This window comes from Stylophora pistillata, chromosome 9 (assembly GCF_964205215.1).
Source record: "Stylophora pistillata chromosome 9, jaStyPist1.2, whole genome shotgun sequence".
In the NCBI taxonomy this organism is placed as follows: domain Eukaryota; kingdom Metazoa; phylum Cnidaria; class Anthozoa; order Scleractinia; family Pocilloporidae; genus Stylophora; species Stylophora pistillata.
The window spans coordinates 17,735,279-17,748,101 of record NC_142527.1 but is presented as its reverse complement, the minus strand read 5'-3'; positions in this window follow the sequence as shown (position 1 = coordinate 17,748,101).

Genomic DNA, 12,823 nt, shown 5'->3' with positions numbered 1-12,823 from the left:
ATAAGAATCAAGAATGATTTGTTTATTTTGAGAATCAAGAAAGAGAGCCAGCTGTGTTTGTAACACAATAAACCCAAGAGGGTTGTTTAAACTTTTTCTTTGTTTTGACTGTCTAGCCCTTATACGGCTTTCTGCGACTTCGTCGCAGACATTGTCTAAAAGTTAAAATCAACCACACAAGCGAGTAACTTGACTGTGTTTTAGAAGGGCAGAGGCGTATTGATAATTGACCTTAAAACAGAAGGATAAAGTATTTGAATACGCTTTGCGTTTAAAAAGTCTCCAGTTTTTCTTAATTCCTCAGTTTTGCAGATTTCTATAAATTTTCTTGTACTTATTTGGCAACAGCGGTTGGTTCTTGATGCTTTCGTTGAAAATTTTGCGCGGGGAATTTGTGCGCGGCTGGCCAGATTGATCCACTCGCACATGCCCAGCGTTTGACCGCTGGTTTCAATTGTTGTGCAGTTGTTCTGTACAGTCCGAAAGCTCGGCACCCACCGCCCCAGCTGCGTCAATCTTAGTCATCACCAGGCCCCACACTTACGACTGCAGTTAAAAAGAAGAAGAATTGCAATGTGACATTCGACATCCCTTCTCACCCCAAATAAGTCGATGGCTACGTCTAAAACGAACTAAACATCTACTAGCTCATCACCATTGTTGACTATGCCTTTGTCGGCTTTATTTTCCCACTGAGAAAAAGCCAGCTTCCCCACACCAGGTTCTTTCGTCCTTCCAAATTCTTCAACTTCTACTTTGTTCACCTCTGATAATTTTAACATTCGACTCCCCTCGTAATATAGTGCCTTATCACCATGGTTTCAGAAGTAGAATTGCCTCCACTATACAATCAACGTCACTACATGACAGCAACTTGACTAAAGACGAACAACGCGCACTGAAACGACTGAGAAACGACGAGAACATAGTCATCCTACCAGCCGACAAAGGACGAGTTACTGTTGTTATGGACAAAACTGACTATCACGACAAAATGGACGCACTAGTTAACGACAAACGAACCTACGAAGAACTCAAACGTGACCCAACTCCTGCACTTCAACGTAAACTCAACAGTAAACTACTGACACTCAAGAAAACGAACGCCTTTGACACCCAACGGTACTATCGACTGAGGTGCTCGGTACCACAGCCACCGAAACTCTACGGTTTGCCCAAACTACACAAACCTGGTTTCCCGATGCGACCTATTGTTTCTTTCTGTGGCTCTCCCACATACCAACTATCCAAGTACCTGACGACAATACTAAAACCGCTAACCGACAAATCCAGACATAAACTACAATCCACTAAAGACTTCATTAACGCTACCAAGACTGTTCAGATACCTGACGACTACAAACTAGTGTCATTTGATGTGAAATCACTGTTCACAAGTATTCCACTTCAATTAGCATTACAATGCACTGAGACTGCAATCCGACAATCTACCGACCCACTACCGCTACCGACAGACGACATCATGGACTTGCTAAACAATTGCCTAACGTCTACTTACTTTCAGTACAACGGTAAACACTACAAACAGTTACACGGCACTGCCATGGGGTCTCCAGTTTCTGTTGTTATAGCAGAATTTGTGATGCAGAACATCGAGGAACGCGCCCTTTCGACTTGCCGACAAACGAAACCGCTTTGGTTACGTTACGTTGACGACACATTCACCGCCGTTCGACACGACGAAATTGACGCATTCCACAACCACCTTAACGAACAGAACACTGACATACAGTTTACCAGAGAAGTCGAAGAAAATGGCAAACTTCCTTTTCTAGACTGCCTGGTAAGCCACAACGACAACTCATTACGAACGACAGTTTACAGGAAACCGACACACACCGACAGATTACTAGACGAGTCATCCTACAACCCTACATCACACAAAGCCACAACTATCAGAACTCTAACACGACGCGCACAACTAGTATGTGACTCGACAGACAGCTTATCCGACGAGAACAAATACCTTCACCGTGTTTTTACGAAGAACAACTACAACAACGACTTCATCCGACGAGACACTCACCGACCCACAACCACTACCGAAACAAACGACACCGCAACCCCTACGACTACAGCAACCATACCGTACATAAAAGGCATGTCTCAAACATCTCGCGCATCTTACTACCCTTCAATATCCGCGTCGCCCACAAACCCATCACCACACTACGTCAGTTACTAACCAACGTTAAAGACAAAGACGAACCGAGGAACAGACAGGGAACGATTTATAAGATCAATTGTTCCGACTGCCAAGCCTCCTACATCGGTGAGACTGGCAGAAACCTCACAACAAGACTGACTGAACACAGACGGGCGACGAGGAAAGGTGATGTCAGCAATCACATTGCTGAACACCATCGACTTACCAACCACAACCTTGACTGGGACTCTGCGCAATGCCTAACCTACAGCACTGACTATTTTCAACGACTGACTCTGGAAAGCTGGTTTACTAACTTAGAACAGACTCCCCTAAACAGATGTCAACAACTACCCGCTCCCTACAAACGACTCATTCACGACATAAACATCACAAACGACCGAAAAAGAACGACCTAACTTTACCGACAGATCGAAACAGACCAATCACGACCGACTTACGTCACTTGAGTCTTACAGCCAATAACATCACGGCAAAACCAACCGATCATTTCACACGAACTGGAATAAGAACATTCTACTGACAACAATCATTCACTTGACTCTGATGATGACTTCCGCACAGGTTGTCGAAACGTCAGTCACTACCACCGACAACAGTCCTTCTCAGGACTACACTCACCCGGACGATCAGACTACACCTTCACATGTTACCCCCGGGTTCAAACCATTTACTGCAAAACTTGTTATGTCGGCGGTTAGAAGCACTATCACGTTAATTAAAGGAAGTGGAAAACGTTAATTCACCAGGAAGTAGGAAACAAAAAAATAATAATTGTAATCCTCAAAAATACCTAAACCTGAAATCTTCATTCATGTAATCTCCGATGTTCTCGGGCACGCCACTGTAAGACTGGTTTGATAAAGTTTTGGTGATTCATTCCGGGTTTTTCGAAAATTCTAGCAAAATCCAACAAAGGTAAAATAAAAGACAGCAAAACCGAAAAAAAATGTGGACTTGAATTCATTTATGGTTAATCAAGTTAGGAATTCCTCGATATAAACTATCATGAATGGATGCTTTAGGGGATTACAGGCTGATGAAAATTACGAACGTTTGCTTTTCGTATGCCGCACGCAATACATTTTTTTATAAGAGCCTTTTTATAAGGACGTTCGGGCTGAGATTAATTATAATTTTAAGAACTTACTAAGAACATTCCAGGCTGAGAGTCAGATAAGAAAGCCTTATTTTGGTGAGAAGCATACAGCTGGTGGTTATATTAAGCGAATTAAATTCGCATACGGTAATTTTATGATCATAACTATCTGCTTGTGAAAAATTTCCTATTGTAAAGACAGGCTGGCAACATGCAATAAAGTCTTGTTAACAGCAATACAATTGTACTTTATAGCGCTGTCATCTTTCTTGGAAAATTATATTCTTAACTGAATACGCCATCCTTGCTCATTGAAAAGGGAACAGTTTCACTCACAACAAAATCAAATTAGATAGAAAAAATAAGCCTTTAATGAACGATCATCAAAATGTTAACGAAAACGTGACTAGAAAAATTATTTGGTGACCATTTTCCTGATTAAAAGCGCATTTTACCATAAATACATACATATCTATCTGTACGTATATATATACGTTGAATAGTGCTCAATACACATGTGCAGAGCTTAATACAGTAGGTAGCGATCAAACAAGACGACACATGGTTTCTGTTACTCGGAGTTTCGTGTTTACGCACTCATCAGACAGATTTAAATAAATAAATACCAGATGCCTTGTTCAAAAATAGAAATATATATAGTTTTTGTTATTCATATTGTCGAAAATTTGCCAGAGGGTGACACCTGAAAACCGAAAAGCCGAAAAATAAACTCGATTCCATAACTAATGTTAGCTGGTCTGGCGCGAACTAATTCTCGCGATCAATAGAAAAATACCATGAACTGCCTATTGAGTTAAAGGAGTTTAAAGATCGCGTGAAATCAGTTGTTTACTTTGACTGTTGAATTGATATAATGGCGGATCTCATTAGAAAATAAGTTTGTTTCCAACTACTGAATGAATGTACGCCCACCGGTTCCTTGCAATTTTCCATCGTTCCACAACACAAAGACAGCCGCGTATCAATAATACCGTAGTATTGCAAGTATAAATACCAGATGCCTTGTTCAGAAATAGAAATATAAGTAAAACCTCAGTTAGCACATACCGTCATCTTCCACAGTCGAAAAACTCCTCAGTCCATTCCAGGCTTAGTAAGTACATTTAATGTGGCTTTGTTTTTACTACGCATGTAGTCACTGTCTGCTGTTTTTGTGCAAAAAGAAGCTCCAGTACAATTCTCTCCCTTAAGTTTCATTTAGACTTGCAAGTTATCCTTATCAAAGGGACCTGTCAACGGAACTTGTTCGCAATCTTTATTACCAAAGAGAACTTTTATGCGACATTCCCGAAAAAATATGCTAAAACTTGGTAGAACAAACGAAGTTTCCCAAGCTTCAATTGTCTCCTTCCCAATTTACACTCGCCTGTCAAATTTCTTTCTAAACAAATGTTTCCATGAAAGTCTCCTTATTCAAAAACTGAGATGAAAGCTTTTGGTCCAGGAGACTTTGTAGGAAAAAGCTTCAAGTTCCTACCGATCTACTAAACTCTATCAAGAATTATAGTTGGATAGGACAGACGTTTGACGAAATTTTGGGCGTTTTTTAACGTAGACTCTACCATTTGTGGAGGGGGCGAGAAATTTTTCAAGCTTGTCAGAAACTAAGAAGCAAACGTGAAACAGATGTTGCCACAACTTTGAGGCGTTTACTGACGTCGTCTCGAACAGCTCAAAAGGAAAGCTCGGCTAATTCCTCTTTTCCTTCATTTTACGGTTTGTTCGTTAGCTAATTCTAATTTTTCATTCTTCAATCTTGATTTGGTTTGTTTATAATTTTACCCGAGCACACCTCAGGCTAAAAGTGTTTCCTGTTGAAAATATTTGGCTCTCTAAGTAGCCTAGGGGGAGATAAATATGCCACTTTACGATGAGCGCATTATAGCCTGGCGGTTGACCGAAATGGATGTAGATTTTACCAGCATCTGTATCCCCCCATTCGCTATCTTTGGAGCGGATTTAGCAGGGAATCTTTGAAACATGCTTTCAGTAGAAATCGCGATAACCTAGGTATTTACTGAAGAGGCCACTCCGAGAATAAAACACGGTAAGAGTGAAAGAAAAAAGAGTATCGTCCGGTTTTAGGCTATGGAGATCATAATGATTATGAAGCTAACCAAGAAGACCGAGCCGTATGTTATTGTCTTAGACAAGAATTCCTAAGAACCAGAGCCAAAAGTATTTTCATCTTTAATATTAGCTTGTTGAGCTTAAAAAATCTTAAAATGGGCCAACCTCGCCCTCAACATCTTTCTCAGATCTGTTAGGTCATTACGTTTCCAGATGATGCGAAATATCTTGATCACAATCACAGAGACAATAACTGTTCTCAGTAGGACTGAAAAGGTGATGCAAACTCGTAAATCTCCATTGTTGCAACTATTCTCTTTATGTAGTAGTACTGCTGATGGATAGATCTCTTGTCTCCTTTGAGCGACCGAGAGAAAATTCCTGGGGAAATTTTATCGTTATTACCTTAGCGTAGCACTGCATCGCCCAGAATGCTATTGTCTTTCGCGACGTGTACTTGCAGTGCCCATTTAATCAGCGGGCAGCATAATAATTTACATATCCTGAACTAGTCGGTCGTGATTGGTTAGCAGGTAAAGCTTTGAGAATACATGAGTCTCTTTGCAGATTTCAGCTGCTGTAAATAAAACGGTTGGATGCCTAAAGTAAATCCCAAGGTGACATAAAGTCAACAATAGCAATAATCAACAATAGCCACGCTCTTAACAGAGCGATTAGCAAATTCTTTAGCAGCGAATTCTTATATAGACTGACAGACTCCCGTTGGTTAAAATGTTATCGGAATTATAAAAATTAGTATCATGAAAATAGAAAATAGAAAATAGAAAAAATTTAGAAAATAGCATCATGAAGAATAGGCGGTTTGAAAAGCGTAACTTGCGATCAGGCGGTTTGCGAGTGCGAAAGGCTTGTGGTTGCGGACTGACAACAAAAAAACCCCTGATTAAAGGTTGTGAAAAGCAGTGCTCAGAAAGCCAGCTAATCTGCGGTCAAGTGAAATTTTAGTTTTATGCAATCTTTGTCTTAAATATGGTTTTGACGCGCCCCCGTATTAAAGAGAATAAGGAGCGCGAAAAAATGGCCTAACCAGTGTTAGAGACAGCGCGATGCGTGGGTCACACGCTTTTACTTGACACTTGCATTGTCATACTCCATTGAAAAATTCTGATGGCTAAACAGGGCTTTTTTTCCTTGTTTACCCATCAAGAAGAAGAGTTACGCGACGACAAAAAAAAGAAGACAACAACAACAATTGCAAGAGACTAGGTTGGAACCCCGTTAATACGGCCACCAACGGGCCATGGTAATCTATCCGTATTGATGGGAGTAAAAGCATGTCACTCACTTGTACTTCACACTCACGCTCTTTTATTCCACCGATTAACGCAGTCCGACCAAACAGAAGAAAAAACAAGCAAACTAACTAACGGCCGCCACGAACAGGTTGACGGCCGAGGGAACAGTTACACAATTGCTCACAGTTGGATCCGTTTTGATTAATCAAAACATATATATAGATAGTACAGTTTCATTCAATCCAATTAGTAGCTAAAACTTATTTGCAACAACATGTCGAAGCCCCCTTTTCCCGCCCCACCCCCAACCATGGGAAAAGGCCCTGGGAACGAGGTTGTAATAAAGCAAATAAACTTTAACCTTCATACAGCGTTGTTTATGTTTATGTTATTTTTGTTCCTGGTAGCGATTTCAGGCCATTTTATCGATTTTCAGCTGAGCTCTCATCCCAAGAAGAAGAAAAGGGAGGAAGGCTTCGTCAGACCAAAAGACTGACGCACTCTCGAAAATCGTTCGTTTCTCAGTCTAAACCACGTCTTCTTGCTTCGAGATTCTGCATCACGATATTCAGATAGTTGTCCTTCAAGTTTATCGGCAAGTGCTTCTTGTGCAATTCGGTGACTGTTACGACACGGTCGGACTGGACGAGTCAAATTTCCCAAAAAGCACCCCATGGTCTGAAATACTAGACGAAGTACAAATACTCAGGCTCCCTGTCGTTCTAGTTTCATAATCTATGTGGTTTTAAAGAAATTCAGAGAAGGTTTTACATGTCTGAGCCATTTTGGCCGAAACTTTTCCTTCAATGAATATTCGATTGTAAGTTTATATTAATTCTCGAGCAAAATGAAGTGATATGCAGGCTAGTCATATTTAATTGAAATGTATGAAAATAACTTGAGATAGAGTCTGAAATCATACACTTTTTGACCGATTTTTCAACTGATGGGGTCTAAGGCCAAGAATGACCACAGTTGCTACCGTGGCAACAGCAAAGTCACTATCCTTAAATAGGGTACTTTTGTGCATCCTACCTTGGGTACTTAACTGTACACAAATGTGTCTATTAATCATCGGACCGCTTTGCATTTAAAAATGTTGAATATGAAGGCTTTGTTCACTGTTCAGTTTTTTCCGAGAAAATGACGATTTGATTCTCCGACGAGCTTCGACCAGGAAGAAATAGAGCAGTTTTATAATCTGCACTTGTCTTGCACGACCAGAAATACCCACCAAAACGCTACACAATGTAATAGTTGGAGAATGAATCTGAGCTTTCTCCAGTACTGGTTTCACTTCCGAGAATACGTTACGTACTTTATTATCCTTCCCCATAAGGGCTTTTCAAAGACAATAAATGCAGGCACACATGTTTTTAGAGAAATGATTTTTTTACTATCGTGACTCGATAACTTCGAAATTCTGCTTTAAAACCAGCTCTATGCTTGCATATTTTCTAGTTCCCTTTCTATTGGCGTTTATTTTATGATTCTATGCTAATACTCCCAGAAGTTTTTACATTTATAACTTTCACGACCTCCCGACTGGATCCCAACATGCGTTCCACAACAGTTAGCAGTTTGGGAGGTTGGAGGTTCTGTATCTTGTTACACCATAAACAAAAGATCTGTTGCCATTTTCAACACCTATCCAATGTCCGCGCCTTAAAGCGTCCGTACTTAAACTCGCTAATATTTGTCAAAATGCAGTTTCAGGATATAGGGAGGGAACACAAAAGTTGAGCCCTTCCAAGAGCACAACTATGCGGCCGAAAAATTATGTGAGTATCTGCTGTGTAGTGTTTTTTTTTTTGTTTGTTTGTTTTTTTTTTTTTGCCAGGATGGCACCCTGTTACCCAAGGTCAACTACCCAGTTAGAATCTTTGCGAAAGGTTACTTGGCCGCCATTTTAATGTCGTTTGATTACAAATTAGATACTGAATTAAATAGTCAAATTACATTTTGATAATGAAGAAACTGATCTGATCTTAAAATAAAGAGGTAAAATGTATATTTCTTGTCTCAGTTTAAACGTTCATGACTCAACGGACTTGTGACATCAGGAGCAATAAATTATCTACTGTTGAAATAGATGAGAAGACAAGACTGACCAACGAACGAATACTAATTATGCAATATAATTCCTAAAATGGAAACTTGCATTCGCATCATACAATTTTTTCAAAATACTTTGACCAATGATCTGCCCTCTGAGAGCTTTTGTGGCAAAACATTACAATGTTGATCTCACTGATCTCGTTTACAACTGAACAGGAAAAATAAAAAAAATCTTTTATTTTGTTGCAAAAACTGTTCATATTTTAAAAAATTACTATAAAACAATTAATTTAGAGTATTTTTGGATGAGAGAGTGAAAGCATGGTAGTCCGGTGAAAAAAATTAAATATTCTCATTTGGAAGAGATTCAACTTTCATCGCTTTCTTAGGAACTCGTTCTCTGCATTTAGCTATTTTAAGATTCTTCCGCAATTCAGTAAACAATTTTGAGGACTGAACTTGTTTCGAAATGCCGAATTTTTTTTAAGTGTTTATGAAATCTCTCCCTTTCATAAAATGTTACTGATTTATTGCCGTACTTTACATTTTCATGGAGAAGGAATTTTGTTTTGCTTCCAATAACACTAGAGAACAATTCTAATCACTTTCTCCATTTTGAAATGTTTCATAAAAGTTAGCTTTTTCATCTCTGAGAAAATAGTTCCTTCATAAATCGCGCCGCCTGTTCCAGTATACGTATTTCTGGTTTCGGTTAAATATCTGAGATAAAGAAAGCAATTCGCTGATTCTGGACACATCATGTGAGATCTGAGACGGGTAGAAGAGAGTTTCTCTAAGGACAGTGGCATCGCAGTAAAGAACCAACACGTTGGAACAAGTTTGAACCAGTTTCATTGCGGTGCTGACGTATCATCTTTGAAACTAGGACCATTGTGGTTCTTTTTTCCTTTAATCGTGTAATAGGGAGGTTTTTTTGATTTTTCGATTCCTACCAGATGTCTCCGATGCGGTTTGAATGGTCATCATGTCGCCATTTTGACGTCCAATATCGATTGTCTTTTATTCATATCTTGTATGCGAAGCCACAAACCAAACATTATACCACATCAGTTTTTCTTTAGTTTACTTTTTCCATTTATTCATTTTGTCTCTTTTTTAGAAATATTTTCAGGATCCAATATTTCGTTGCATGGGTCCACATCCTGTAAGGATTCGTTTTATCAATTTTCACTTAGAAATATTGGTGCCGTCGGCGCCTGCAAAGAAATACAGTGATACAGCAAAATTAGAGATTTAAAATCTCAGTAAACCTGTTGTTATCGGATAGGAAATCATCTAAGCTAGGGCTACACGATCTTTAGTCTTTTGGAGTAATACACAAAATATTAGTACAATAGATATTTCTTTCTTTTGCATTTTTCGTAGCATGTTCCAGAATAATTAAAGACATGTTATTGCAGATTACATTTTTATACTTTAATTTTTTTTTAATTTAATTTTTTTTACTTCATTCTTTTTACTTCATACACCACACAAAAAATACCGTCATTACCATTGAAGAAAAAATTGGGGCAAAATTTTTCTATTTTTAATCAAATCGTAATTAACTTCGCTCGGGAGTAAACAAGTACGATCTAGTTTTGTAGTTAAAAACTAACACAAGTTTACTATATCAATGTTTTCTCAGAAGACAACTGCATTTTTGAAATGAAAAAAATAGCAAGTTGAATAAAATATTATCTGTAAAATGATAATATAGGTGATATCAAATTCCATTTGCGGTCAATATGCCTTTCCGAGTCAGAAAACTACAAATATCGGCTACTTGGATAAGACTTCGCGTTTTAGTTCCCTTTCATTGTGAAAAGAGAAAAGGGTATCACCAAATAATTGATAAACTAATAAGAATCTTTAGAAGTTAGTAAACTGTTGAACTCAATGGGAGTAAAATCCATCAAAATGGCTGTTTTCAAATCCAGATAGAGGAAATTGTATCTGAGTGTTAATCGACCGTGAATGAAGGATTAAAATCGATTCTGGTTACAGCTGAACAGTCGAAATTTGTATTAGCAATTATTAATTAACGCCAGAAATGTTCTGAACGACGAAATTAAATAAAAGCCTATTTGCCACTTTTCCAGAAAAGCCATTGTCAGAGCTTACGAAAGTATCACAGAGACAAAAAGTGTATAATTTAATTACGTACACGCGATCTATTAGACAGATAGTGGTTGTTAAGGCTTCAACTCTGAAACGTGTGGTGCTTAAGTTTCTCAAGTTTCTTTGTCATTTTTTATTAGCTGTCGAACACTAAAATTAGCAGCATTTTTTAACGATACAAGAAAAAGTAATGCAAAAGCCATCAAACTGACTATCTTCAAGCGATTTTATAAATACGTGATGTGAAGTGTAAAATCTCAGACTTTTTTTTAATTTCCTTAAGATAACTAACTGCCGAACTCAATATTTAAATATATTGGTTTGCCCTAAATGAAAAAAAAATCAAGAGTGCTAGATTTTGTGGCCAAAAATTGCATTATACCGTTGAAATAAGTCACAAAGTGCTCTTAGAATTTTTCCTTTTTCTTAGGCCCATGGTATGCAGCAGATGGTGATTGTATTGTATTGATACGTTCAATCGAAGGGGTAGTGACGATTTGCGTCGATTTTCTCTTTCTCTTCGTAAACCAAGGGATTTTTTTTTTTTGACCAAACTAAAGAAAAAGACATCGCGAAAGAGACTTAGCGAAGTTGTATTTTTTGTTGAATTAAGCAAAGGACTTTCCATTCATATGTGGATATATATATATATATATGGACTAAAGAAGGCGAATATAAGTCTGAGATAACCATGTTTTATGTGATTACCTCGTGGGAAATTTAAATTGCGAATACTCAACTAAAGAAATAGACATTGCGAAAGAGGCTTCACGAAGTTGTATTTTTTGTTGAATTAAGCAAAGGACCTTCCATTCATATGTGCATATATATATGGACTAAAGAAGGCGAATATAAGTCTGAGATAACCATGTTTTATGTGATTACCTCGTGGGGAATTCAAATTGCGAATACGTTGCTAGCCATGCACCTTATGTTTCTTTCGGCTTCTGCGAATCCCAACATTTTAAAAATTAATTCCCTTCGATTTTGAAAACTTTCCACCAATTAATCGAAACAACCAAAGATAAACGAGTCTCCATTTCAAAATTTGACATGTTAATTTTTTGAACATGAAAATGGTATATTTTGTCTTTCTCGAAGTTTCTCGGCCAGCTCCCCTGCTTGAAATCGGGTAATCCCTTACAGACGGAAACCGAACCGAGAACTTAATTCCACGAACATTCGATATCAAATTGTCCGGCTTGTCAGGATGGGGCGGGTTCTCATTACTTTTTCAGCAAATTGCATTTACCAAATTTAGATTATGAATCAATATCTGTCACAATCTGGAGTCATTTGATTTCGTGCACAGAATAAAGAAGAAAGCAGAAAATGGGGAAAGGTCATTCAATAAGTCAATCCTTATTTAACAGAATTTCTCCATTGTTTGAATGAGAACAAAGCGGCTTGATTATGACTTATTGTAGATTCTATGAGGTATTATTCAACTCCTCTATTTTCATTTACGCCATACCATCTGCTTCTCACCCAAAGTAAAACTATAATCTAAGTTTGCTTCTACCAACGCCGAAAGTCATCAAATAAGATTTACTCTTAAATGTCTAAACAAGTAGACATTATCAGCGGCTTGATTACAGCACAGAACAATGCTCTGGCATTGCTTCATTTAACCCAATCCTTTTGGTAATAGCTTTTCGTCGCAGCTTCCAATTATCCCCTCGCCACAAACTGCTAGCCCATAAAAGTGTTGTCACAAGAACTGAAAGGTTACTAACGAGCATTATTGTGTTGGTGTGATTATGATGCATTTGAAGGTGAAAGATCATTTTGCAAACGGTCTGTCTTTTGAAGATTTTCTTGGTTATTGTGGGGATATTTTAGACAATCTACCTTGACAGGTGACTTTAGTGCGGTAGACGCGAATGACAACATTTATTCAACTGTGTCGCGTGCGGCTATCGGGTTCTCTCTCTTGGTTTACCGTACTCTACATGTCAGAGAAGCTACATTTAAGAAATGTAAATAGGCGGTTAAACATCAGATGAGACG